This window comes from Leuresthes tenuis, unplaced genomic scaffold, assembly GCF_036924035.1.
Source record: "Leuresthes tenuis unplaced genomic scaffold, fLeuTen1.0.hap1 SCAF_3, whole genome shotgun sequence".
Classification (NCBI taxonomy): domain Eukaryota; kingdom Metazoa; phylum Chordata; class Actinopteri; order Atheriniformes; family Atherinopsidae; genus Leuresthes; species Leuresthes tenuis.
Window position 1 is genome coordinate 35,659,836 of NW_027325357.1, and position 26,707 is coordinate 35,686,542.

A 26,707-nucleotide genomic window follows, 5' to 3' on the forward strand; every position below is an offset into this window, starting at 1 on the left:
TCAGGAATGTCGCATTTTTTAACAGAAACTCCTTTTTATCTCTTCTGATGGTACGCTGAGGGGTCTCGATCACCGTTTCTCTGGAGTCAGCCAAGTATCCCTCCACTAACTCTTTGACCATGTCAAAGTTGACCTTCTCGCTGCATTCATGCGTCTGAGTGATGCCTTTAACGTGCATCGATACTTTTTCTGATTTCTGGTCTGGTAGGCGTAACTCTTGGGTCCTGCTGCAACAAATTCCTGAATTGTGTCACCCCCCAGCTCGTCGGTCAAATCCCCCAGATGGTTTCCCAGTTTCAGAGGAGTCTCACCTTTTTTCAACACATAGATCAGACTGTCTGTGTCTATGTAGAGAATTTTGTCCTGCATTACTTCCAGACAGCTGTACAGCTTTAAACGTGCATATGCGGTGGTAAATGCTGCAATGAATACATTGTTTACCTTGTTGGGAGGAGCGATGCACCGTTTGTTGTAAGTCCACTGCACCATGCACATGTCACGGTATAGAAAGTGGAAGTAGGCTATCTTGTATTTACCCGAGAACATGAAAATAAAAAATTTATTCGGGTCTGTGATGATGGTGGTCTGATGGAGGTCGTTCCTCTGCGCAAATTTCCCCCAGAAACTGTTCAGACACAGTTTAGCCACCTGTCTTTTAGCGGGGTTCACCTCTATTTTGCTGGTATCCAGCTGAATACCTTGATGGAGCTTGCAATCTCTGACGTACCTCAACTTACTCTCCTCATCAAGTGCATCTGCGGGATATCCTGAAGCCTCTTGTTTACCCTTAAAACATGTGTGTATGTAGTCTACAAAGATTGAGCTACAGATCCTGTCAAACTGCCACACCTCAGTGATTTTAGCAAGATGATAACCAAGCTTTAACGCCTTGCTAAACTCGACACTCACCCACACACCTGTTAGCGCTCTCTCCTCATCGCTGTGGTTGCATGCACCTGCCTGGTTATTCATTTCAGCACAGGTGCGACAGAGAGTGAATACAAGTTTTCCGTGAAATGACTTGTAAGGTAAAACTGGGAAAAACAGCCCACGCAGAGGGTAAACAACAGCTCTTATGAAACCAAAGTAGCTGTCAGGGTCATCAAAATCTTTGCAAATAATTCTGGGATGGCCGAGAGGGTAAGGAAAGCTGCAATTTACATAGGGGTAAAGAGATGTAAAGTCAGCGTAGTGCACAGTTTCATCTACCCCCGCAATGTACCTCAACCTGAGTGCGCAGGTCCGACCACCATACAGTGCTTGTCTGGGAGAGAGAGGTTCAGGGGCGTTAAAGCTCTTGAGAAATTCAATCACCTCAGGATGGGACTTTTTCATCTCAGTCCACTCGTGCTCCCACATGACATGCTGACGAAGATCATACAGTGACTGAAGCACTCTCTCTCTCTCTCTCACGGGTCTCTGCATAGAACTGTTCAAATGGCGCCTTCCTCAGCTGACATGCGTCCCGAGGCAGATGGCAGATGGGGCAGCCGTGAAAGAAACAGCCGTAAAACTCAAAAGCTACCCTCACACCGTCAATTTCTGCATACCCATCTACGTGATAAGGGCCAATTCCCTTTTCCCCTGTGTTCAACGCGTGGCTGATCTCAATCCCTCTGCTAAATGCTAACCACTCCAGCCACTGGATGGATGCGTTTGAGAAGGTCTTACTCTGCTGACTGTAATCAACGGGTGAAGGTATGGGTTTTAGGCTGCAGAAAGTTGGCGGTAAAAACCTTCATACAGGCCGACGCGATCATGATGCATTTCAGGGGGTCCACGCGCGTCTTGTTAAAGAATTGCTCGCAAAATTTGACACACCCCTTGAAGAGTATGTCTACATAATTTTTGCAGTAAAGCATGCTCTGTTCACGAAAGTTAAAGGTACCTTTACACACTCCCCCGTACCATCTGTAGAACTCTCCCTACTCACTGGGGCTCATGAGTTCTACAGAGTAGTAACTCGGTGAAGGAAAAGGCCCCACATATTTCAAATTCTGTTCTGAAGAGAATCTCTGGGGAAAGAAACCTTTGGTGTTATCACTGAAACCTAATGCTTTCGGCATCATACTCAGTTTCATAGCCAGGAATGACAGACTATCGATGAATCTCAAACCATAATCACAGTCTGTAAAACAGAGAATTTTACTCCCCTGTGTGATGAGAGAGGGCTTCATACCTAGTTGCACCATAACGTTAAGGACAAGATAGCTATCATATCCTTGTCCGTTGTGAGCAACAAACGTGTATCCTCGGTAGCGTGGTATCCTGAAATGGAGGAGGAATTTCCTGACACAATCCAATCCATAGGCAGACTACTCGACACCTTTCAGCGTTTTTGCACAGACCAGAAAGGGGACATGCACATCATTCTGACCGACTAAGGATTCAAAATCATAAAAGATCAGTTTTTCGTCAAGCCGTTCGTCGGTGCTGCTAGGCTGAATGTAGCACTGGTGTCCACTGAGAGTTACTGGGGGTCAGTTTCTCACCACAGATTGTGCATTTTAAACCTTCACACACATGGGGGGTTTTTACCTTAGTCATCGCAACGCGATAAAATCTCTTACACGTCGGACACCTTTTAATCAGATCACAATCACTCACTTGCATTCTGGCTCGGGGTCTCTCACGAGGTTCTTTGTGTCTGTTGAAGCACGATGAGTTACGACAGCATCTGTTGCAATCAACACAAAATACAGGGCTGAACTCTTGATTTGTACATGACAAGTCGGAGCACACGGGACAGTAACCAGGACAGGAGTGTGAGTGTGGCTCATTGTAACTGGTGTAGCAGTACTCGCAAATGTACCTCGACCCTATAAATCCTTTGAGGTTTTTTATTCCATAGTAATGGTTTTGGAGTAATGACAGAAAGAGAGGGCTTGATCGATCTCTGAAATCAGTCTCAAATTTACACAGAGCTCGATCACCCATGGTTCTGTGAAACACCACAATTTTTCTGTTTAGGATTTTTTCAAATTTTGCAACATCACTGAAAGACACCGGAGTCTGATCAGTCAGCCCTGCCTGACGCTGCCACTCTCTCGCCTGGACCGAAGCCTGACTATCGGTAAATTTAGAACCGGAGACGTGCGCGAGACTGATGGCAAAACAGAGCTGATTGTCACAGTTATCTGTAATGTACAAGTGACGTTTTTTCTTATGGATTAATTCGCATTCTAAGGTTTTTGAAGCCTTCCGTTTGGCGCCCCCTGTAGGGTTTCTTACTACCTGGAGGACTAACTCCATGTTAGTATCAGAGGCAATCTCTGCGTTCGATTGAGTTAACTCGTCTAAAAAATCCAGAAAGGCTTTCAGGATTACATCAGACTCATTTGTGACAGAAACGGTAATGTGTTGAGAAATACTCTCACCTACTAATTCTAGCTGGACGACATCATTACATCTGGCGTGTGATCGCGCTGTTTCTGCCACTTCAATAAGATTGCTCATAACAGCTGAAGTGAACTCAGCGATGTTGGGCATTCTATCAGGGCACGGACGCGGTATTGTGACGGGACGTCTTATTTCAAGACAATTGAAACGTTCACGCTCAATCGGTGGAGGTGTAGCTCTCCGATACGTTTCAGGGACGGCTTCGTTCTCCTGATTCAGCCCCCTACCATGCTGCCGAGTTTGCTCTGCTGCAGCTGGAGAAGGTAAAGAATTCAGATTTGATGAGGCTGTGTCTGATGCTGAAGATTGAGAAGCACTAATCGCTGAGGCTGTATCTAGTGATGTGACACAAGGAGCTGGATTTGATGGGACGATATTCGATGACTCATTTTGTAAACTCAGGCCGGGTGGCGGAGTCCCGTTTAAATTCAGGACTGATGATTCTAATTCAGGGACGGCTTCGTTCTCCTGATTCAACCCCCTACCATGCTGCCGAGTTTGCTCTGCTGCAGCTGGAGAAGGTAAAGAATTCAGATTTGATGAGGCTGTGTCTGATGCTGAAGATTGAGAAGCACTAATCGCTGAGGCTGTATCTAGTGATGTGACACAAGGAGCTGGTTTTGATGGGACGATATTCGATGACTCCGGGTGGCGGAGGCCCGTTTAAATTCAGGACTGATGATTCTAATTCATGTAACACATCAATTTGATCATTTTCATCTTCTTCAATATTCATAGGAGATGATTGATAATCGACATTAAGGAGCGCATACTCCAGTGGTGTAAAGTAATCCCACACATGTTTTCCAAATTTCCCACAGCCTCGGATATTACAGCTGGCACAGCTCTGCCTGCTTGATTATCCATCTTTACACAGAATTGAGAATGGCTAAGAGGGGTTAAGATATCTACTTATATATATACACACATTTACTTTACTTCGAAATCACGGCCAAGTCACGGTTAATTCTCTGTATAAGAATCTCGCTACTTCTCATGAATGCCCGAGCTCTTGATCTTTCACGTCGGATGGTAGCGTTTCTTTTCCTCCACAGACGAGGGTCGGGTCGGCTTGGAGGATTTATCCGTTCTATTGACAGATCGGCCTCTGTGGTTGAAGGAGAAATAACCATAAAAGTATTTTGAATATACCTGGTTCAGTGATTGTGAATTTAAAAAAAAAAAAAAAAAAATTAATAATTAAAAATTTAAATTAAAGTTTAAAAAAAATTTAAATTAAAAATTAAAAATTAAAATTAAAATAAATAAAAAAATTAAAGAAATTACAAAAAAAAATTTTTAAAAATTAATAATAATGATTTAAAATAATAATAATAATAATAATAATAATTATAGGTTGTACCTTTCATTAGCCCTTCGACAAGCGACAGTCTGTTGCGCACTCTACTGCATCGTCGATTCTTCACCACGGACCTCACGGGAACTATAACATCAGATTCTGTCAAATTGAAACACAGTTTAATAGCATAAAATAGATAAATAAATAAAAAAACCTTGCTTAAGTATACACTATGTGAAATTTGCATAGATGTTACCATGTAATGCTCCCGTTGAATGCAGCATGGATAAGTGGACAGAGCAGTAATAATATATCAACCGGCTTGTTTTACAGGCACCAGACATGAGTTCTACTGAAAAAAGGCTGCGCTCTTTTAACCCCTCTCACCCTCAGTCTCTCCCTATGCGTCACATCCGTGTTGATGACGTATGACGCTTACGCGCTCACGTGAGAAAACAAAAACAATGAGTGATGAGTTTTTTTTAAAAACTTACCCCGCTGATCAGGCTGTTTAGCGAGGGGTCCTTCCTCCCCGCGAGCAACGCTTGGCGCCTCTAATAGCTGCGCCGTTATGCAGCCTAGTAAACCGACAGCCCGTGCCCCTTCACCCGCAGCCGTATCGGTATGGTAGCCGCTCACAGGCGACTCGGGTCGCTGGGTTTCTCGTGGGGTGTAAGGTATAGCCGGTGGTGTGTGTAGAACAGATGTTTCCTGCCGTCCGTCCTCTGTACTAACACTCGGACACTCAGTTGAAAACTGATTGTGCTGTACAGGGAGCAGTCTTCGTCGTAGCCGGGATTTATTCAGGGAAAGTCCGTTTCCCCCTCCCGGTGCGTTTAAAGTCAATTCACCCTCGAACACGACTGGGTTCTTCTTTTTTCGGCCTTGCTCCACACTGTTTAGTAAATCTGTAAACAGTTACATCTGATGTTATTTCATTGAAACATTTCACTTGTTAAAGGTTATTAAAGTTAAAGTGACATTACCATAATCGGCTTGCGTCAATATGAAATCATCCAAATCCTCTGCGTCCAACTCTGGAAATTAACACTCTGTCATGGTGTGGTAATATAATTATACACGCATTCATATGTTTATCATCAGATCTTTTTTACTCACCGTTGAATACTCCTAAGAGTGCCAAAGAACCGCCGGTTGGCTGTGTATGGATGTCAGCTCTTGTTTTCCGTCCTAAAAAAGTTGTTTGTTGTTGTTTTTTGTTTTTTTTAAGTTTTAAGGAGACTTTTTGTGTACCTGTGTCCATGGTTCCTATCCTGTCGGTTGAGCCCCTGACGTAAATGCCTGAACCATTTTATATAGTCTTACACCCCCCTCCATAGAAATAAGGGAGTGTTTTAAAAATTTCTTGAAGTGCTAATTTCAACCCATTTGCTCTTCACACTTAGTTTACATCCACCCTACGGTTAGTAACAGATTGATTCTGTTTACTTGTGAAGTAAGACGTTGTCTCTTTCCCACACAGCATGGTGCATTCTAGTGAACATAATATATGTTCATTTGTTTACTTGCAAACTAAGACAACGACACATACTGTTTACCACACTGTACTTTGCATTCTTATTGAACCCATTTGTTCCTACTGTTCAGTGCCACTGTATGATGCATTCTTGCGACCCCCTGCAGTTGACTCTCATAGTATGAGCTGATCAGTCAGAGCGAGAACTAGATGTAAACTTTATGGGCAACCTGTTCTATTAGTGAATTCTCTGTAGATTAGCCCATGATACCATATACAACATGTATACAAACTAAGAGGGAAACCTTTTTTATGTAATTTAAACCTACCTCTATTTGCTATAAACAACCCATCCTCCCTGGGGTCGAACAATACCCCACCCCACACATCTAATTATTTTCCCATCTTTACCTTACAGGGACCGGTCTTTGAAGCTGTTAAAATGCTGACCGCTTCTACAACTTAACCTTTTCTATTAACCCTAACCCTTTCTCTTATTTAAACATTCAACTAATATATTTCTCACAACCTCCTGACTTTAGCTGTAATCATTCTTAACCCTAGCCATAAACACCCCCTTCCTTCCTTAGATCGCTTCAACAGATGGCTAATGTATGTCAAACGAAGGTCACACGTCAAAATAGCTTGATCGATCGATAAGAGGTCAAAAGTCATATCCCCAGATGTCAGCAAACGGATGTCAAACAAAGGTCACCTGTCATATTAATTTGATTGATCGATAAGAGGTCAGAGGTCACCTGTCAAAATGAGTTTGAGCGAAGGTATCCTTTTATTTCTCTGCTGCTGATGGTCAACCAGCTCGGTTGACAGACATGCGTGCAATTTTCCTTTCGCGGGCATATGTGTCGTCAGCAGTTGCCATGATCCTGTTATCACACAGAAGGTCGCATTTGTCTCGTGAGCGGCTGGCATGAACCTGTTATCACAGTTTAACCATGTTGGCTGCCCTGCTCCTGCCCTGCTGCTGCCCGCTGAGAGACAGAGGCTGTCATGTTATATTGTATTAGGATTACAGATAAAACAGGCTGTCATAATGCTGCTACAGCAGGCCAGCCATCTTGGCTCTGCCCTCATCAGCCATCTTGGCTCTGCCCTCATCCACCATCTTGGCTCTGGCTTTATCAGCTGTGATAGAACAGGGCAGCCATCTTGGGTGTGGTCAGCATTAGTTGCTATGGACAACAGCTGTACCTGCCAACTGTCAACTGTCAAATCTGCACCTCACTTTGTCCCCTTAAAATCATGGGGTTTTCATATTGAGGCACAAGTCTGGAACAAACGGTCGCTATTCGAAAAGTAGAATTCGTATCCGACTATCTTTCACCGTGAGCGCCAGAAGAGACGGGGGAAGCCAGCGGTGTAATTTTTATTCTTCTACTGTCTGTGGCTCCTATTTTATGGCAGTTTTAAAATGAGTTTTCCGACTGATTTCACGGCTCGGCCTTTTTATAATGGGATAGAATGTTCCCTCTCTGCGCTCAGAGGTGATTTGTGAGAAATCTGTGAGGCCAAGCTCAATGACAGTCACATTGGGTGAAAGAGAACTAAAATACCTACATTTTGATGTATAATTCATCCAGATCAGGCAGATATTTATGACGTGACAGGCATTTGTTCGAGAAATGGTTTTTTTTAAAGATTTTTAGAGTGGGAGTTAGAGTGTGAGCAGCATGAGACGACCTCCTCTGGCCACCTAAAACGTAAACTGCCGTTGTGTCAAAGCTGTATAAGCTATTAACAAGCCCTTTACCACAGTTAACTTTGAGTCTTTCCTGTCACATACAAACTTTGAATGATGTGTTTGTGACGCTGTATGGCTGAGTTAGGAGGCCTCCAAGGCCTTCTCAATGCATTTTCCCATTGACAATTTGCCCACTTTTCCCCATTTTTCCGCTATGCCTTTCGAGTAATGAGAGAGATAAATACAAGCACACTTCTGCCCATCGGCACGCACGCAGCGATGTGTTTTTTATTTCGGTCAGACCTTCGCTGCGGGAGGAGTAGCGCGCCAACAATTCGTGACGGAAGCGGGAGAATAATAATAGTCTCACACAATAGCAATATGTGTGCCCTGCCTTTGGCATTGGCACCCATAATAAACAATGGAGAGTATTTTGTGAGAGGTTTCTTAAGCTTCAAAGAAAAATACAGGAGTTCATTCATACCCAGAGATATAGCCCTACACAATGACTGTTTTTATAACTTTTTACTGTTATTTGAGATATACATATTTATATATATATTGTTACGACCGGCTCGTAGGCCGCAACAAAAACAGGCGAAATACCAAACTTAATTATAAACAAACCCAAGTTTATTATAATCAATAGATTTATGGAATATGAGAATCAGCTTCAGTGGTGTGGGTGAGTGCATGGGTGCGATGATCAATGTGGGGTGCATGAATGAAGAACACAGAAAGGAGCAAGGAGCCCCCGGATGTCTGGGACGACGGGGTTAAATAGGCCTGACTGGGAACGCTATTAGTCCCAAAAAGGGGAAAATATTTTGCAGCATAAAGAATTAATAGCAGTAATCAGTTATTGTCTAGAGCAATAGCTGTGGTCCTCTTGGACTTTTTTTCTTCCTTGATGAAAAACAGGAATGCAGTATTAGTGTTTCACCAGGACATGACTGAAAGAATATATATTTGACTCCAATATATATTATACTCCGTATAGCAATTCTCTATAGTAACAGATGATGTAATGCTGGATATTAAACTCTTAGATCTGAGTTTACATCCATAGTATATACAGGGAAAGAGTTTATCTTTGTTATTCTAGTAGCAGCATATGTTTAAAATGTTCTGTTGCCAGTGCTGATAGTGATATCATCGGCGCAGTCATTTCAAGGTTACAGACATGACAACCCAAAAGCATTGTTTACAGTTATGCCTCCTCAACACTAATCCAAGCAGCAGAAATTATTCGTAAATTCTTTTGGCTGGACTCAGAGGCACAGGCATCAGCAAAGACAAAGCCCACAGCTTTTGTTTTAAAGGAGAGATTAAAGAAAGAGAGAGGGAGTGAAGAGAGAGCTTGAAAAGATAGACATCAATAGTCAAAAACCAGATAACCAACTGTCTCATCTGTGGAGAGAAAAGAAAGCAAACTGCGGCCATATGGGATCAGGAGCACCTGCACAAACATAAATGGGAAGAAACACACAACAAACAAACAGCAACAACGTCACCAGCAGCAAGTATATGAGAAGGAAAATCGCCATAGTTAATGATTATCACTAAAGCCAAAAGTCACATTGTAATAGCGGGGTGAGCATGTGAGTGAATTAATGCTTGTGCATATGTATGTTTCAATTATATGCTAAAAGCTCCACATGAATTTTGTATAGTGATGGTGGGAGGGCACCCACCTATGGACTCGTTCCCCAAGCTCTGGCCATCTTGCTTTCAGCCTGCAATTAGCTTTCTTTGTTAGCATACAGTTGTCACAAGCCTAGAGTGTCCTCTTGCAGCTGTTGAATAAACAATAGATAAACCCAAGCACACAAATTGTCAAAACCTAGTGTGAAAATGCTCTCCTTCAGCTCAGTGGAAAATGTGACAGTCAACAAAAGCAATCGGGTTTTTCCAAACAGGAAATCCTGGATGACTAGTGAAATCCAGGCCCTTATCAGAGCTCGTAACTCAGCCTTCAGGATGAGGAAAAGCTCTCTATACACTACCATAGCCAACCTGAGGAGTGGCATACAACAGGCAAAGAAGTCATATAGGAGGAAGATGGAGGGCTATCTGATGGACAACAACCTACAGCAGATGTGGAGGAGCATCCAGGCCATAACCAACTACAGAGGTCAGAGCCCATTATCCTCCAGCAGCTGCAGCTTCAAGACCACCACAGACCTGCACTCAATGCCTCTCCAACAATGTTAGGATTCATGAAAAGAGGTGGAACCAAATGCAGACAGCAGGCAGGAACAAGACAGAATACTAAGAGTATTCTCATACAAATAACACAAAGGCCCTGCCAAGGACGGAAAATAATACAATAATTGAAATTAAATTACAAGAAAGAAACAAATAAACAATGGAAGAACTGACTCCAACACTCCTCCTCTCTCTGTCTAAGAACATGAGGTGAGGAAAAATCTGAGAGCAGTGCACCCCAGGAAAGCTGCTGGACTGGACAAAACATATGCAGAGCAACTGGCAGGGATCCTCGCCAAGCTGGTCATTGTTTACATTGTTAATTGACGCTTTTATCCAAAGCGACTTACAGGTAGGCAGATAGTTCAACCTGTCCCTGACACACGCTACTGTCCCTACATATCTGAAGGCCTCCACAATCATCCCCATTCCCTAAAAAAGCCGTCATAGAATGACTCAGTGTCTACAGACTTGTACTCACATCTGTAGTCAAGAAGTGCTTTGAGTGAGGGACTGCCTTCCTCCCTCCTTCGACATCCCAATTTATTGCTTACAGAGCGAACCAGCCCACGGAGGACAATATAGCCATTACCCTGTACAAAGCACTGAGTTATCTAGTGAACCAGCAGAGCTACGTGAGGATGCTCATCATGGACTACTGTTCAGCATTCAACACAATAATTGCAGACATCTTAATCACCAAATAGCTCCATATACAGATCCCCCCGACCTGCATCTGGATAAAACCCTTCCTCACACACCACACACTGTCTGTCAGACTTGGCCCCATTACCTTTCCTTGACAATGTACACTCACCTATGACTGTACTCCAACCCAACCCACCACACCACACTGATGATACCACTGTGGTTGGACTCATCTCAGATGGAGATGTGACAGCTAATGTACTGTCCTTCTGGTGCTCTACAAACAACCTGATTTTGAATGTTAAAAAAAAAGCACAGGCAAGACCACACTGCCCTCTTCATAAACAGTGAGCATGTGAAAACTGTCACCACCTTCAGCTTTCTTGGCACCCATATGTCCAGCGACCTCTCCTGGACTCACCACATTGAGGGCCTGGTGAAGAAGGCTCAACAGCAGCTGCACTTCCTGTGCATCCCCAGGAAGAACTACCTGGATAAGAAGCTGCTGCTGCACACCAGCAGACTCACAAATAGCTTCTTCCACTGAACCATATTGACTGCGAATAATCACTGACATGACATTTTTACTGGTCAGCACTTGATTTGTTTCCTACACTTCATGGCAGACAGTTTTATGAACAGGAAACTGAGACACTGGCTTTGAAGGGAGACTGAAGTTCAAAGTCAAGGCTGTTTCATCACTACATAAATCAGCACAAATCGGCACAAATCTGAATCAGAAGTGGTAAGTGAAACTAAAAATCTTCAGGAATTCGACCAATCAGTGAACGCTTTAGCCAGATACTCTTGTTCTCAGGAGAAGGCCTCCCTCAATAGAAAGCTCTCCCTCTTTCTTAACTTCTTACAAACTATTTAAATTTTGCTTCCGCAAAGTCCATTAATTTCTGATAATGGACACCTCGGAAGCCATTACCCCGCTTACACCATGGTCACTTACGAAATAAATAAATATTACATCAATCATTAATATTTTTATTGTGTGTTTTAGAGTTAAAATGAGTTTTTATTTATTTATTTTTTTACAAGTCACAGCTGAGCGGACTATTTAATATCTCCCTATGCAGGCGTTGCCTAGCAACGTGGTCAGAGCGACTCGACCGCAGCAGTTGATCAGTGAAGGGAAATTAGATTATGGTTTAAGGTTACGTTACCTGATTCAAAGAATAAGTTCAGAAGGCCAGTGCACTGCTCACTGCTTGTGTGTGTCCAGAGGATGATGCAAAATTTTGTTTCAAAGGATCAAAGTTCACTTTGATCCTAAATCGTTTTTATTACAGCAAATATTATCAACCATTCACTCTGATCATCAAATGTGTAGAAAGGAAAGCAAGCAGTATGCAAGTCAGAAAGACAGGCAATGGCAGTATGCCAGAGGTAACTTAAGTATTAACGCACTATTTAAAATTAAATGCTACATTTCCATTAATCGTAACATTTGAAAGCGATATTGGCATGTCCATCGTGGCATTTGATGGACGGAGATTTAAAGTTTGTGGGACATTGGAAGATGACAAAATGTTTCTCAATTCACGTCTTTCTTGTACTGACGGAGCCCAGTAAGCCTGTAGGCTGCTCTCGTAACTATGCCCTGTCACCTACATGATCTGGCGAATTTCCAGCCCGGCGTCAGAGAGATGACCGACAGCTGTGCTCCGGAGAATGCGGTTGGTGTAAACCCGCGGCAGAAAAACCTGGAAGAAACAATTGTTAAGAAACATTCTTAACAATTGTTTAGTGTAGTCAGTTGTTATGAGACACACAACATAAGACTGTGTTAATGTGTGACGTTATTGTACTGCTGTTTATGTAAATGCAGCATCTTGTTTTCACTGCTGTGGGGTCCCAGAAGCTCATGCTGTGTCATTGCGTTTTGTTTAAGCCACGCCCAGTTTTTTTTTTTGTTTGTTTTCTTTACGGCGTGAGTTGCAAGTTCATTGATCCTCCATGACTCAAGACATGAGTGTGTGCTAGTGTCAAATAAATATACTAAAAGAAGTTAAATAATATATTTGCCTCCGTCAGCTTATGCTCCGAGTTCAGCGCGAGTAAAAGCTGCAAAGCTCAACAACAATCATAAACACACTTAGGCTAAATTAATGAGGACAGAAGAGGGGTTCTACCTTATTTTTAGAATGTAGCTTTTGTACAGACCTTTTCGCAGATTTTTTTCAGCATGTTCCCCAGGTAGTGGATATCCATCGGTTCCCTGGAGTACCACACATCAGATGCCAGGTGATGGAGCACTTCGGGTGGAGATAAAACAATTTTGCATCTGGTGGACACTTGGAGGTGTACTTTTTAAAACTTTTTACTGGAAACAGAGGATCTCCTGGCCTGGCAAACATGAAACCTCTTAGGTTTTCCTTGTGTGGGTCGTTCGGATCTTTATGATATTTTGTCTGAGGATTATGCACCAGGCTGACGTATTCAACGCCATCCTCGTCTCTTTGGATGATGAAAGATGTCATGGTCAGCTCACGGCTCCCCTGCCTGCCACGCCGAGCAAAACACAGCTGGATGTCAAACCACACCTTTCTGACGAGGCTGAGGGGCGTATGGGGAGACAGCGCAGATGAACATCTGATTCTTTGAAAATCCGACTCAGGGATGCGAGGATGGTGGAAGCTGGTGTCTTTCCCACGCACAGCAGCCCGTTGAGCGGTAGCGCAAAACCGTCTGCTTTTCTCTGGATTAAACGGTCATAATATGAGGAAACACAAAACTGCATCATAATGTAGGCCTAATTATAGCTTCGAAAGTTTAACGTTTATCACGTAACGGCAGGGTTGATTGGCCATGGGGAGTACCGTTACGGTAACGGCCATTACGTGATAGACATGTCTCTGTGCTTGGTAATGTCTGATGACTTTGTGTAGCCCTGTCTTTGGAAATTAGACTATAATGAATGTGATTTACTGGTGGGTTTTCAATAAAGATATCACTTTTGCAACGACTCTGCGTTGTTTGTTTCTTTAATCTGATCAGGGTCCTACACAGCATTTGCTTCCCATTTTGATGTGTTTTGCAGTTTTCAATCAGTTTTCACCTGCCAAAAATTGATTGAAGGCCAAATACAGTTACTGAGAGGTTATTTCTGCCTAAATATGGCTTGGTTTCATTCATAAGCTTCATAATTTAAAGATCTGAGCTCACAGGACAACTTGGAATTATTTCAAAGAATCATTACAACACAAAATGGGCATTTTCACCTGCCAAAAATTGACTGCTGCTCCTTCCTTGTAACTTAAATATGTTTTCTGCCTCAAAATGACTTCATCTAAGAATTGCTAGGTTCCAAATTACCCAGGAATGGCATAAAATCATCTACATTTTAGACAAGAGCTTGTTCAATGTCTTAATTAAAAAAACAGACATAAACACTGACATCATGACAACTGTATAGATATCAGATACAGGGCCAATAGCTACACATGCTACTGGCAGGCTGCACAAATATATTCATTTCGGCCTTTGTACTTGGCACAGCTCCTTTGGAACCACCGCGGGCAGAATTCACATCCAATCTTAATTTGAATTTATTTTTATGTTTTCCTTACATATGGAATTTTTAATAATATTTAGTATTTTTATTAATATAAGCCAGACTTAAGAAGGACAAGTAAAACATAAACAGTTTCCCAATGAGTGTCCCCATCCTGCTCCCCACACAGATGGCACAAGTTAGTCAAGTCATCTGCAAAAACAAGGATTTTTTCCATCAACTATGAGCAATGTTTGAATAGAGTAAATGATACCCAAATAAATTAATTACATTAAGGAAGATAAAAACCACCTGTGTTTTCTAGGAGCAAAACAGCAATGTGCTCTCTGATGGAGTTTACACCGGATGCTGAATTGTCGAAGTCCAGAGATAATCCACCCATGATGTACTCTGCAAACTGTGAAAGAATAGATTTATTAAGAGAAATGGTAATCCTACAACAAGTGTTTGAAATTTATTGAACCACCCAATGCCCTAAAAACAGTAGCATGAGTTTTGTTTAATTTTGATCAATAAAAGTAACCCGATCTATGTAAAAGTGTAATGGCAGAACTTTCTTAAACATGCTTGTGTGTAACATCAAACATTTAAGGCAAAGTTCAGAGTTAGTTTCTGACTATTTAATCAAGGGGTTAATGTGATTGACACTATTGTCTATTTATTCATATCAAAATTTCAGATGTCTCATAAATGTTTCTGGATTGTCTACATTTAATCACAACAGCCAGTGTTGGGATTAATGATTGAATTATAATTTTTTTGGATGAACCTAGAGGTTTAAAATTACTGCTGTATAATCTAAATTACTTTCATTCTAATCCTTACATTAGGCTTAATCATGCTGTGATATGTACCTTCAATGCATAGGCTCCACAAGATGTGGCATTATGTTGCAGTGGGTGAGACATTGTTTCACACGCCCATCGGGATACAGTTAGCCCTGTGCCTCATGAATGATCTAAAAACGAAGTTCTTTACTGGTTCCAATCGCATTTCATATTGGAACAAAGCACAACAATGGAGAATGAGGAAGTAAAAACTGGATTTCCAAGGAAAAGAGTTAACTTAGACTTGTAAGTAAAGAGTTTTGTAAAATCTGAATTCATTTTTAGCACAGTACAGGGAAATGATATCAGTACCACCAACAATTATTCGCTTTATTTTTTTGTAAATTGCTTTGAAATTGTGATAGGAATACAAAATTGGGATATAATGAAGTAAGACTTTGAGAAAGAGATTTATCACAGCTGGAAGGGATGATTAAAAATTATGGGAGGATTACAGCCTAGGAAAGGTCTCTATTAACTTATGTAGCAGTAGGTGGATCACGTATATCTAAACCTGCTTACAGGCCTATCATTTTTTTCAAAATGTATAATCCTTTTCTTTAAGTTTCCAATCTCCATATCTAAGACTTTCCCCATAGTAAATATAAACCTGTCTATTTAAGTTTTATGTTAAAACTAATGTGAAAAAAACCCACTGTACTGACTTGATAGGTTCTGCTATATTGGCACATTTAATATATTTTTATCTAAACATTACTTAAATTTCACAGCGCTGTGCCCCAAGTCTGGCCAGTAATTACAGTAAGTTTTTAAAAAACAAAATTGTATTAATGTCTACTTCACTCTAATACACATTTGTCTAATACACTTTGTTGTCCATGATTTTTAACCTATTTTAACCTTAAAGTGTCAAAAATAAATTCATACAAAATTACCTTGCAGTGATTCACAGATGTTTTTCTTTCCCCCAGTGGATCCAGAAAAACAGTTTTTTTTCTCTGCTGGCAAGATCACCTAAATATAGAGTCAAAAATTAATTGATATACTGCAAGAGTGGAGTTACAGTTATTCAGCAATACTATGCAGACTGCATCAACATGTGTTGGGCCATCGCAAAGCAATCAGAGTATTCAGGAGCTGTGAACGGGCGGTCACTCCCCTCTCTGAAAACACTTGTTGGTCTTGGTGGGCGGTCTCAGCCTAGTGCAATTAGCTAACACATGAACGGCTGTGCACAACATAAAGTAAGGGGTGATGCTTGAAGCGTCAGCCATTCTCGTGTGAAGACATTCTTGGGTAAAAACTAGCGTGTCTACCTGCGTGGCCACTGAACAAGTCAAACCTGTCCTACTTGTCTCATCCATGTCGCTCTGGCCTCACCACCTGCTTTAAAATGTGCCTTAAACCCATTCCTGTTGTCTCCGGCTCACTTGAAAGTTTTCACACAACCAAACGCCACTGCAACCTTAACAACCGCTCTCTAAAACCCACTTCACTCTGTGACACACCCTTGTCTGTGGGGTTGTGAAATTGCCAATCAGCGGTAAACAAAGCAGAATTCATTATGGCTTATGCTAATCACCTGTCTCTTGACATCCTGGCTCTCACTGAAACCTGAATTAAGCCTGACAACACAGCTACCCCGGCTGCACTTTCGACCAACCACTCATTCTCCCACACCTCTCGTACATCTGGGAGAGGTGGTGGAACGTGCATGCTCATTTCCAACAAATGGAAATACACCCAACTGCTACCTGATGCTAAATACAATACCTTTGAATACCACGTCATCTTGGTAACTGCACCGGTCAAAATCTATATGATTGTCGTATATCGCCCAACCAGGACAACTCGACTTTCTAAATTAACTAGACACCTTGCTCTCTTCTATCCTGGAGGATGACTGTCCCATAATGGTCCTTGGTGACATGAATATCCACCTTGACAGTCCTAACTCTTCTGATTTTCTGACACTAATGCACTCGTTTGAGCTACAACTGCTCAGCAGTCTTCCGACCCATAAAGCTGGCAAAGAGCTCGATCTCGTTTTCTCAAGAAACTGTGCCACAGAGGCCCTATCTGTCACACCTCTGCATTTCTCTGACCACTATTTCATTCAGTTCAGAGTGAGTCTCCCGAGAACACCATCTGCTTCTACCCCTATGGTTTCCTTCCGCCGCAATCTCTGCAACCTGTCGCCCACCCGCTTCTCCTCTGTTGTTGCCTCCGCTCTTCCAACCTCCAGCACATTCTCCTCCCTTCAGGTTAATGATGCCACGGAGTCCCATTGCTCTACACTGAGCTTATCTCTGGATAGTCTGTGTCCTCTATCCACCAAACCCTCTCGATCCTCCCTGTCTCACCCCTGGCTTAATGATACTCTCCGAGTGTTGCGCACCAATCTCAGAGCTGCAGAAAGGAAATGGCAAAAGTCAAAAGATCCGGCAGATCTAGCTAAATTCCAGTCGCTACTGTCATCATTCGCATACAGTGTTACTGATGCAAAAAAGTCTTTCTACATCAACAAGATTCACAGTACTACTGACACGCGGAAACTTTTTTCCACCTTCAAAACTCTGCTTAATCCTCTGCCTCCGCCACCTGCTACCAATCTAACAGCAGACACCTTTGCCTAATTTTTTACTGACAAAGTAGCAGCTATAAGCAAACAGTTTACCGAACCTGGTACCACAAAATATGCATGCAGAAGTCGTACTCCATCATTTTCCTCATTTACCCCTCTCACTCAGAGCAGTGTGTCTAAACTTCTCACATGTAGCCGTCCTGCTACATGCCTGCTGGACCCCGTTCCTACTAATCTTCTCCAATCCATTGTTCCTACTGTAACTGCAGCAACCACGCATGTGATTAATGCTTCACTGACATCGGGCACATTTCCTACCACATTCAAGCAAGCGCAGGTTACACCGCTGCTCAAGAAACCTTCCCTCCCTCCAACTCATGTGGAGAATTATCGGCCAGTCTCTCTCCTCCCGTTTCTGTCTAAAATCATTGAAAAGGCGGTCTTTAAGCAGGTCACCGATTACCTCTCACATAACAACCTCCTTGACCCAAACCAATCTGTGTTTAAAAGTGGACACTCCACCGAAACGGCTCTGTTTGCTGTGACAGAAGCCTTAAAAAAAGCCAGAGTGACAGCTAAGTCTTCTGTACTTATCCTGCTCGACTTATCAGCTGCATTTGACACTGTCAACCACAGTATCTTTTTGTCCATACACTCTAGCATGGGCATCACAGGGAGACCACACTCCTGGTTTGAATCATACCTCACTGGTCGGTCCTTCAAAGTATCCTGGCTTGGTCACACTTCTGCAGCGCACCACCTAGGCTCAGTACTGGGACCTCTTCTCTTTGCCATATACACCAACTCACTGGGACAGATCATCCGATCACATGGCTTCTCATACCAATGTTATGCTGATGATACCCAGCTCTATCTGTCATTCCCATCTGATGACCACACGGTCTCAGCACGAATCTCAGACTGTCTCACTGACATATCAACATGGATGAAAGCCCATCACCTCCAACTTAACCTCCGAAAAACTGAACTGCTTGTCTTCCCAGCCAAACCAACCATACAACACAGCACCTGCATCCAAACCAAATCCCTATCTCTTGCTGCATCAAAGGTAGCTAGAAACTTGGGTGTCATAATTGATGACCAACTAACCTTCAAAGATCACGTTACCTCAGTTGCTCGTTCATGCCGCTTTGCATTACTAAACATAAGAAAGATCAGACCATACCTTACCCAACATGCCACCCAACAAGTCACTGATGTTAGCTTACAAAGTGCCTAGTGGAACGGCTCCCATCTACTTGAATGCTCTTGCAAAGGCTTATATCACAAATCGGTCCCTCCGTTCGTCCCAGGATTGTCGTCTAGCAGCTCCTACACCACGCCAAAGACAATCCAACCTCTTTTCATGTGTCATCCCACGATGGTGGAATGACCTGCCAAGCGCTACCAGAACAGGGGCGTCCCTGTCTATCTTCAATAAACTCTTGAAAACCCAGGTCTTCAGAGATCACCTCCTATCCTAGCACTTACCTTGTACTTCCCTACCCCCTCTATCTTTTCACTTAATCTTTCTGCACTTCTTTCTATGCCTGTACCCTATCTCTACTCTGTCACCTCTGACATAGTCAGACTAGTAGGTTCCTTCTATGTAGTTTATTGTTAGCTTTTTATACAGCTCGTTATATCTTCATTTGTAAGTCGCTTTGGATAAAAGCGTCTGCTAAATACATAAACATAAAATGTTATTATATCCATTTGTTAACTTGAGGGTGTCATAGATTCAAATTTGGATTTTATTGATGGTTATTTTTGATTTATAAGATATTTCAAGTTTTAAAAATGGTAGAATATTCAGCTGATCATTTAACCTGTGACTAAATCAATCATATGTATATCTCTTTTAGCCTACTTTTACAGTTAACATGTGAGTTTTACAATGTATTTCAGCATTTTACAGTTATCCTTATTTGTGAAGTCCTCAGAGTTCTTAGGACTGTATGTAAATCTGTAGCAGACAGAAGCCTGCTCATACAATTTCAGGCCTCAACATTTTAAGCTTGCAAATGGAGATCAATTAAATTCAATTCAGTTTTAATTTATATAGTGCCAAATTACAACAATTGTCATCTCAAGGCACGGAAATAATATAGTCCAATTCAAGCCAATTGTATTGTATATAATTGTAAGAAATCTTGGATTATTCTTATTCTCTTCTATCAATTATGAATAATAAGCAGTTCTAGCTTTACGAAGTGCTTTCTTATACGTTATTAAACTATCTTTCCAGACTAATTGAGACTCTTCTAAATTAGAGGAACGCCACTGTCTCTCCAGCTTACTTGCAGTCTGCTTTAAAGCAGCTGTGAATTATACCAAGGAGCCAACCTCCTCCGACTGATTACCTTCCTTTTCAGAGGAGCAACATTGTCCAGTGTTGTACGCATTGAAGCTATAGTGCTGTCAACAAGAGAGTCAAGTTCTACTGGAGTAAAATTTAGGTAGCCGTCCTCTGTCATATCTGCACATGGCAGTGAAGAAAAGGATGATGAAATCAACTCTTTAAATCTGGTTACAGCATTCTCTGATAGACACCTTTTATATGTAAAATTCTTCTCAGAAGCCATATAGTCAAGTAATGTAAATTCAAAAGTTATTAAAAAATGGTCAGACAAGAAAGGGTTATGAGGGAACACTGTTACTGTTCACTCTCAATGCCATAAGTCAGCACAAGGTCAAGGGTATGATTAATGCAGTGAGTAGGTCTGTGAACACTTTGAGAAAATCCAATAGAGTCTAATATAGAATTAAAGTTAATATTTAGGCTGTCATTTTCAACATCTACATGGATATTAAAGTCACCCACTACACTGACTTTATCTGTACTCAGCACTAACTGTGATAAAAACTCACAGAAACTCAGAATAAGGGCCAGGTGGACGATACACAACAACAAACACAAGAGGTTTTTTTGATTTCCACTTTGGGTGGGAAAAACTGAGAATCAGAGATTCAAAAGAGCTAAAACTAATCTTGGGTCATGGACTGATTAGTAACCCTGATCTGAAGATAGCTGCCACTCCTTCTCTTCTGCCTGTGGTTCGAGGAACATTAACATTTAAATAGTCAGAGGGAGTTGATTCATTAATGCTAACATGATCCTCCTGCTGCAGCCAGGTTTCTGTAAGACAAAATATATCAATATGATGATCACAGATCAAGTCATTCACTAACAGAGACTTCGAAAGGAGAGATCTAATATTCAGAAAACCACATTTAATAGTTAATAGGATTTGCTCCTTTTGTGTTTTTTGATTGGGGGGGCAGCAGCAGGTGGGAAGCCACAGAGAAGTGTTTTAGACTACAACTCTGCATCCTGGTCACAACCCTGGGTTGTCATGTTTTTGGATGGCTAATAAATTCGTCCATATTTCTAGAAATGAGAGCCGTTCCTTCCAAAGTGGGATGGCTTCCGTCTCTCCTCATCAGACCAGGTTTTCTCCAGGAAGATTGCCAATTATCTATGTAGCCCACGTTGTCTGCTGGACACCATCTAGACAACCAGTGATTGAATGAGGACATACGGCTAAACATGTCATCACTGGTCAGATTTGGCAGGGGTCCAGAGAAAACTACGGAGTCCAACATTGTTTTGTTAAAATTACATACTGATGCAACACTAATTCTAATGACCTCTGATTGGCATAACCGGGTGTCATTACCGCCGATGTGAATAACTCTTTTACCGTATTTACGCTTATCCTTAGCCAGCAGTTCTAAATAGGATTCTATGTCGCCCTCTCTGGCCCCTGGAATACATTTGACTATGGTCACTGGTGTCGCTAATGCCACGTTTCTGACTATAGAGCTGCCATTTACCAGGGTTTTGTCCTCAGCGGGTGTGTCTTTGAGTGGGGAAAATCTATTTGAAACGTGGACAGGTTGATGGTGAACCACGGGCTTGACTTTAGGACTATGACTTCTCTTCCTGACAGTCACCCAGCCGCTCTTAAGTACCAGCTGCTCGGGAGGTGCAAGGGGACGACTGATAGCGCTAACTAGGCTAGTTGGCTCTGCACTGGCTAAAGGGGCCTGGCTCGCTATCGGGTGGTTTTCAACAGTGCAGAGCCGAGCTACCAATTCAAACAACCTCGCCTCCAAAACTACAAAAAGACTACATTTATTACATGTACTGTTACCACTAATGGAGGCAGAGGAGTAACTAAACATCTGACACATGGAGCAGGTGAAAGCAGGAGATGGAGGAAGAGAACTGGTAGCCATGCTAAGCTAGAGAACCCGACACACTGCTAAAAAGTGAAAAATAAAGACTAAAAATCTGTAAGAGTGAGCGTTAGAATATAACAAGTATGCGATAGAGATAACTGTGCAAGATGTGTAAATTATAGGGAGAAATAAGGTGACTATTAGCAGTTCAAGAGGAGCAAGAAATGTCACAGTGCACACGCAAAGCAACAGGAAGTGATGCAATACGTCTTACTGCAAAGCGAAGCTGCAAAGTCACAATGAGTTAGTATATATAAAAGTGAATACATTTATTAAACAAGTGCTTGCTGACAGGGGTGTTGACTGTGGAGTTTGTGGATGCAGGGGAGGTATGCATCCAACCTGAAATGGCAGTGGCCCTTTGCCCTGTGGAGAAGCCAGAGAAGGTGCTTTTGGATGGACCTGATGAGGGCGGGATGGTAGGCAGGTCTAAGGAGGATGGGATGGTAGGCAGGTCTGAGGAGGGCGGGATGGTAGGCAGGTCTGAGGACGACGGGATGATAGGCGTATCTGAGGAGGACTGGATGGTAGGCAGGTCTGAGGAGGACAGGATGGTAGGCATATCTGAGGAGGATGGGATGGTAGGCAGGTCTGAGGAGGACGGGATGGTAGACGTATCTGAGGAGGATGGGATGGTAGTCAGGTCTGAGGAGGGCGGGATGGTAGGCAGGTCTGAGGAGGACGGGATGGTAGACATATCTGAGGAGGATGGGATGGTAGGCAGGTCTGAGGAGGGCGGGATGGTAGACATATCTGAGGAGGGCGGGATGGTAGGCAGGTCTGAGGAGGACGGGATGGTGGTGCAATCCACTGATAGCCTATGTGGCACTCTTGCTTGCTCCTCCTTGTAAGGAACCATGTGATCCCGACTGAATAATATGCACTAATATGCACTAATATACACAATGTTCATTGTTTCTTCAACATACAAAGTGCAACTCACCCTGTATTCTTCAGGGATCTCGCTGAGGTACCTTACCTCTCTTCCAAACATTAAAAAGAACGGTGAGAATTTTGTAGTGACTTGGCGCTTAGTCCTGAGTCCAAACAAGACTGCATCCAAGTGGTTATCCCACTCATCTGGCTTCTCCTGTACCAGTTTTGACAGTGCCCGAGAAAAAAGGTAAAATTATAGAGCACTTCTAAAGTTTTTAGGTTTTGAATACTGTTTGTTTTATAACCAACAACATTTCAAAGCAATACTTATCACATGTTATAAAAGACATACCTCTGGAAGGTCACATTCATCCTCTCCACCAGTCCATTCATCTGGGGATGGTAGGGAGAGCAAAGGATTCTGTGGATTTCCTGTATCTTGCATACATTTTGGTTGATCTGTATTAGGAATAAATAAAGACAGGAAATTAAATGTAGTTATAGAAAGAATGAGACACGATTTAGTTATTCAATCAGTTTCAAAAGATTTAAATAAGTTATTACCAAAATTCTATTCATGATAAATGTTTGTTATATATTTATTGTATGTCAGTAGCATATATACTTCATTCACAAACTCCTGGCCTTGGTCAGTCAAGATCCTCCTAGGAGCTTCGAACTGATAAAAAAATTTGAGGATGCACTGATTGACTTCCTCAGCAGTCTTTGACTTCATGGCGTATGCCTGGGGCCACTTCGTCAGGTAATCTATCATCATACAAATGTACTGATTCCCTGCTTTGGTTGTTTTTAATTTGCCAATCAGGTCCATCCCAATAAGCTCAAATGGTTTGGCAACCTGTAACACATAAAATATCACTTTTAAAATATATGTCATATGTTCTGTATAAGTTGAATTTCAAACATATTTTATCTATAAGTAAAAGATAATATTATCAAAATGTATTTATATTTTTACTTTTATTGGTGTGTATTCTACCTCCTGCTTGATAATGACACTGCTAGCCTGGTATGCAGTACACTGGTTCACCTGACAAAAAACATGATCATTTTCCACATCTGTGTGACTTATAGTCTCATAAAAATAAGTTTTCATTTAGGGAGTATATATATATATATGGTAGGATAGCATTGGTTCATACTGACCCACTGTTTATGCCAGGCCAGTAAAATCTTTTAGAGATTGCCTCTCTAGTTTTTTCTGGCCACAGTGTGCACCAGTACTGCTGGCATGGAAGTCCACAAATACTGAATCTGCCTCCTCTTTCCCACGGAGCACCTTTGCCTTGAGACAATGAGGCTGTCCTCTATACCTCGGATCGTACAATTGACCATCTGTGAAAAGTAAAAAAAAAAGTGAGTGTTGAATTACAAGCAACTAGAAATAAGATGTATTTGTATTTACCATGAAAGCCATTTAATAATTAATAATTATTATTAATAATATAATAACAACAACAACAATAATAATAATAATAATAATAATAATAATAATAATAATAATAATAATAATAATAATAATAATAATTTAAGAATTTTCTCATATAAAAAGTAGCCTATGTCAAGCTGACCATGTTTTGAAAAAGTCTTAGATCAACATGCACAGTTGCACTCAGAGACGCACAAGTTCACAGTGGCTCAGAGCAAGAATTACAACTGCTTCATGCCAAATTGAAACTTTAACCGTCAATTATAGACCGTCAAAAAAGAGCCCAAAGAGCTGCAGCATCTAAAATGTTTTTAGACAATTATATCTCTATAACCAACAACACAAATTCAGGCATTTCTTACAAAACGAAAAAATAAAGATTAAGATAATTTATAAGCCCCTCGGACGCCACACATGTATAATCAGGTTAGGTCAGCTCGAGGACCCATCTCACCTTGCACTTCAAAAGCCTTTGTCTTTCGACAAAAATTACATTGTTGGACTGTAGAGAATCCGAGGGGGATAGTTCCATCTATTAAGAAAGACTTTCTTTGGTCAAAGAGACAGGGATCCATGATGAACGATGTCTCACTCAAGTGCATCTAGTATCCAGTGCATGCACTGTCAATTAAGAGGGTCTGTTGATTGGTGGAGTGTGCTGTGTGCACGCAGTACATGCATGTGCAGCCTGCATGCCTTAAAGGGGCCAATGCAATGCATAAATAGCCTTTTTATACTGGTCAAATATTGTTTCAAGCTCCTGATGATGGACTGAAGGGGGTGTTCGGTCTCAAAATCACTTCATATCACTCATCAGTAATATTTTGAAGAATATATCTTATCTCTTTACTTTTCACGACTTGTAAACTGTGTAAAGGGCTAGTGTGAGGTATAATGTGAGGTTGTAATCTGTCACATATGATGTTTCAGGGTAAAGACCAGTCATTTTGAGGCAGAAAACATATTTAAGTTACAAGGAAGGAGCTGCAATCACTTTTTGGCAGGTGAAAAAGCCCATTTTATGTTGTAATGGTCATTTGAAATTCCAAGCTGTTCTGTGAGCTCAGAGCTTCACATTATGAAGCTTATGAATGAGATCACATCATATTTAGGCAGAAATCACCTTTGAGTAACTGTATTTGGTCTTCAATCAATTTTTGACAGGTGAAAATGCCCATTTTGTGTTGTAATGGTCCTTTAAAAGAGTTCCAAGCTGTCCTGGGAGCTCAGATCTTTACATAATGAATTGTTGTGACTTTCTGTGGACGTTCAATTTACCTAATATGCTATACTCAGTATTTAAAGATGAGAAGTCACGAAGAATCAAAGATGAGCTGGTTCGCGGTCCAATGATGGTTTATTGCAGAGTTACAATATGACCATACATGAGGAGTAGCCCGGGCTAAGTCTGAAGTCTCTTCTGAAAGTTTCCATCTTTTATACAATTTGGGGCCTGAGGCTGCTCCTCCCCGGGCCCCTCCTTTCATATGGCGTATTTTCCCCATCCTTCCACCATTATGTCTTATTTACTAATTTTACCCGAGGCTGGGTCCGTTGTCCTGTCTTTTTTAAAAAACCCATTTATTCATATCCCTCCTCCTACTCCTGACTTTTCCCCTACATCCAGATCTCCTTTGATCATCTTTGGCTGCAATTAGTGTGGAGACCATATCTGTTAATTAGCTCCAGTGATCATCATTTCGACAGTCATTAGCATGGGGGCTATACATTATAGTCCTAACTACAAGACAGAGATTGTGTCTGGCTTTGTAAGGCCCTTCCTGGACATGGCGCCCCATTGTCGCACATGCATTCATTAATGATAGACTCAGAGCTACACATTGGCGTTTTCCATAGTATTACATTCAGGGATTGTTAGACATCCTGATAGCCTGACACTACAGAATCTTATGAATTAAATCAAGTCATATATAGGCAGAAATCACCTTTGAGTAACTGTATTTGGCCTTCAATCAATTTTTGACAGGTGAAAACTGATTGAAAACTGCAAAACACATCGAAATGGGAAGCAAATGCTATGTAGGACCCAGCTCAGTCACATTTAGGCAGAAATAACCTTTGAGTAACTGTATTTGGCCTTCAATCAATTTTTGTCAGGTACAAATGGCCTTTTTGTTTTGTAATGGTCCTTTAAAGGAATTTCAAGCTGTCCTGTGAGCTCAGATCTTTTTATTATTAAGCTTCTGAATGAGACCAAGTCATATTTAGGCAGAAATCACCTTTGAGTAACTGTATCTGGCCTTCAATCAATTTTTGACAGGTGAAAACTGATTGAAAACTGCAAAACGCATCGAAATGGGAAGCAAATGCTATGTAGGACCCTGATCAGATTAAAAAAACAATGCAGAGTCACGAGGATCGTCGCAAAAGTTATTATATCTTTATTGAAAACCCACCAGTAAATCATATTCATTTTAGTCTAATTTCCAAAGACAGGGCTACACAAAGTCATCAGACATTACCAAGCACAGAGACATGTCTATCAT

At 41.6% G+C, this 26,707-nt stretch overlaps 1 protein-coding gene and 2 long non-coding RNA genes across 5 annotated transcripts in view; 1 reads left to right on the plus strand and 2 right to left on the minus strand.

Annotated features, from left to right (window-relative positions):
* The window catches only part of LOC140303953 (calcium-dependent secretion activator 1-like), a 654,602-nt gene that overhangs the window by 197,436 nt on the left and 430,459 nt on the right, over positions 1-26,707 (plus strand). The window lies entirely within an intron of this gene.
* On the minus strand, positions 14,394-15,210 carry LOC140304232 (uncharacterized). The gene is made up of 3 exons (XR_011915242.1): positions 15,112-15,210; positions 14,549-14,654; positions 14,394-14,449 (listed from the first exon to the last, which is right to left on the minus strand). It is a non-coding gene; the product is annotated as an uncharacterized lncRNA (long non-coding RNA).
* Positions 23,118-23,799, minus strand: LOC140304233 (uncharacterized). Its single transcript, XR_011915243.1, has 3 exons — positions 23,730-23,799; positions 23,376-23,609; positions 23,118-23,209 (listed from the first exon to the last, which is right to left on the minus strand). It is a non-coding gene; the product is annotated as an uncharacterized lncRNA (long non-coding RNA).